This window comes from Olea europaea, chromosome 11, assembly GCF_002742605.1.
Source record: "Olea europaea var. sylvestris chromosome 11, O_europaea_v1, whole genome shotgun sequence".
NCBI classification, from domain to species: Eukaryota; Viridiplantae; Streptophyta; class Magnoliopsida; order Lamiales; family Oleaceae; genus Olea; species Olea europaea.
In genome coordinates this window covers 410,550-413,192 of record NC_036247.1, presented here as the reverse complement: position 1 = coordinate 413,192, position 2,643 = coordinate 410,550, and positions in this window count along the sequence as shown.

The following is a 2,643-nucleotide window of genomic DNA, read 5'->3' as shown; positions in this document are numbered from 1 at the left end:
AAAATCAGGCTTTGGCTAACTTTCTAGCCGATCATCCATGCCTTGACATGCCTGAAGAAATCGAACTAGAAATCAATTCGTTCGAGTTAAAACCTTGGGTGTTGTATTTCGATGGGTCAAAAACTTCTAAAGGTCCAGGAGTAGGGGTAGCATTGATTAATCCTTTAGGGATTTGCTACAAGTTTGCATTCACCTTAGACAGAATGTGCACCAACAATCAGGCCGAATACGAAGCCTTAATTGTAGGCTTAGAACTAATGATAGATATGGGAGTAAGAAATGTGATCGTTAGGGGCGATTTTCAATTGGTGGTACATCAATTGATCGGTGATTTTAAATGCCTAAGTGATTCCATTATAAGTCAATATGAAATCGCCTAAGAATTATTAGAGGAATTCGATCAAGTAGAACTTCAATGCGTTAATAGGATATATAACGACGTGGCAAATGAGTTAGCCCAAATGGCCTCAGGGTACTCAAAGGTCTTGAATTGGAAGTCTACTTGTGAGTATGGAACCATATTGCCCGTGACTCAAAGAAGGGCAAGGAGAATTGAACTTCACTGCATACAAGATGGAGATGCAGTGGATTGGAGGACAGAGATTAAAGGGTTCCTTAAAGAACCTTATGGAGGGATTAGTAGGAAAATGAAGCTATGTTTGCTGAATTACACACTAATAGATGAAGAGTTGTTTAAGAAACGCTCTGATGGTGTATTGCTAAAGTGTGTAAGTTTGCAAGAAGCCAAGACGATCATGGCTAGGGGTGGGCGCGGGTCGGTTCGGTTCGGTTCTAAAGAGAACCGAACCGAACCGAACTTTTCGGGTATCTAGTAAATGGAACCGTCGGGTCCAAATATAATTATGGAAACGTTCGGGTTCGGTTCGGTTCGGTCCGGTTCGGGTCCGTTCGGTTCTGTACTATAATTAAATATTTTTAACATTTATAACAACATTATATAAATACAACTAATGATACATTCAATGGTTTTGGAATGTCAGAGACTGGTAAACTACCCTATTCAAATGATCGCTACGATCAAAGTTTCGGTTGGCGAAAGTCACAATTTCGATCGGAGGTCACAGTGTCGCCCGATGATTGTATAGGTTTTGGAATATTAGCGAGGCTGCGAGAGTGAGTGCGAGAGTCAAGACAACGTTATGCACTTTAGTGTTGGTGTTTAGGGTTATTTAGTGGATTTGATCTTGTTTGGCTAAGAAATGAAACAATAAAATGGGTAATTGGGCCAAAAATTAAAAAATTAGAAATGAAACAAATTATTTGGCCAAAAATTTGAATTTAGAAATTGTTAATTTGTTTAGAAAAAATTAAAATTAAAATAATTTGATTTACTCAATATAAAAAAAAATTAGAAATATTCGGTTCTTATTCGGTTCTTCGGTTCTTCGTCTAGAACCGAGAATCGAACCGTACCCGTCGGTTCTCAATTCAGATACCCGTTCGGGTATTTAATTTGACAAGAACCATCGGGTTCGGTTCGGTTCGATTCGGGTTCGATTCGGTCGGTTCGGTTCGGTTCGGGAGATTTGCCCAGCCCTAATCATGGCTGAAGTGCACGAAGGGATATGTGGAGCTCATCAAGTTGGCCAAAGGATGAGATGGTTAATTATTAGGAGTGGATATTTTTGGTCGAAGATGGGAGAACTATGCGTTCAGTATGCAAAAAGTTGTTTAGCATGCCAAAAGCATGGTCCAATACAAAGGGCGCCAGCACGAGAGATGACACCTATTATTAAACTTTGGCTGTTCAAAGGTTGGGCGATAGATCTGATAGGAAAGATTTATCCCCTATCATCTAAGCAACATACTTTTATTATAGTTGCAACCGACTATTTCACCAAATGGGTAAAGGCGGTACCCTTGAAAGAGATCACCCAGAAGAATGTTATAGAGTTTATCCGTGATCACATTATTTATAGGTTTCAAATTCTACAAACGTTAATGGTAGATCACGGAACATCTTTGAATGGGGATCAAGTGAACAAATTTTTGAGCGAGTTTAGGGTTAAATTAGTAAACTCCACACCATACTACGCTCAATCCAACGGACAAGCAGAATCTTCTAATAAAATTCTAAAAAATATCATCAGAAAGATGATAGATGAGAACGCCAGAAATTGGCACGAATGTCTGAATAAAACCTTATGGGCTTATAGAACATCACATCGGTCAAGTACCAAAGTTACTCCTTTTCAACTTGTTTATGGACATGAAGCCATTTTGCCAATGGAAATCAACGTGCAATCGATTAGAGTGTGCTTACAACATAAGTTGAATGATGATGAGTATGCCGAATCACTAGTTCAAAATTTATTGAGTTTAGACGAATTAAAGTTGGACGTCTTAGATAGGTTGCAAGTTCAAAAGCAAAGAATGGCTAAGTTTTATAATAAAAAAGTCATGGCCAAGTCGTTCAGCCTGGGTGAACTAGTTTGGAAGATGATACTCCCTTTGGATAGCAATGATCCAAAGTATGGGAAGTGGTCGCCCAATTTGGAAGGGCCATACAAAATAAACAGTGTGTTGCTCAATAGAGCGTATCATTTAGAAGATTTAGACGGCACTAAGCACGTGAGATTCATTAACGGCAAATATTTGAAAAAATATGTTCCTTCTTTATGA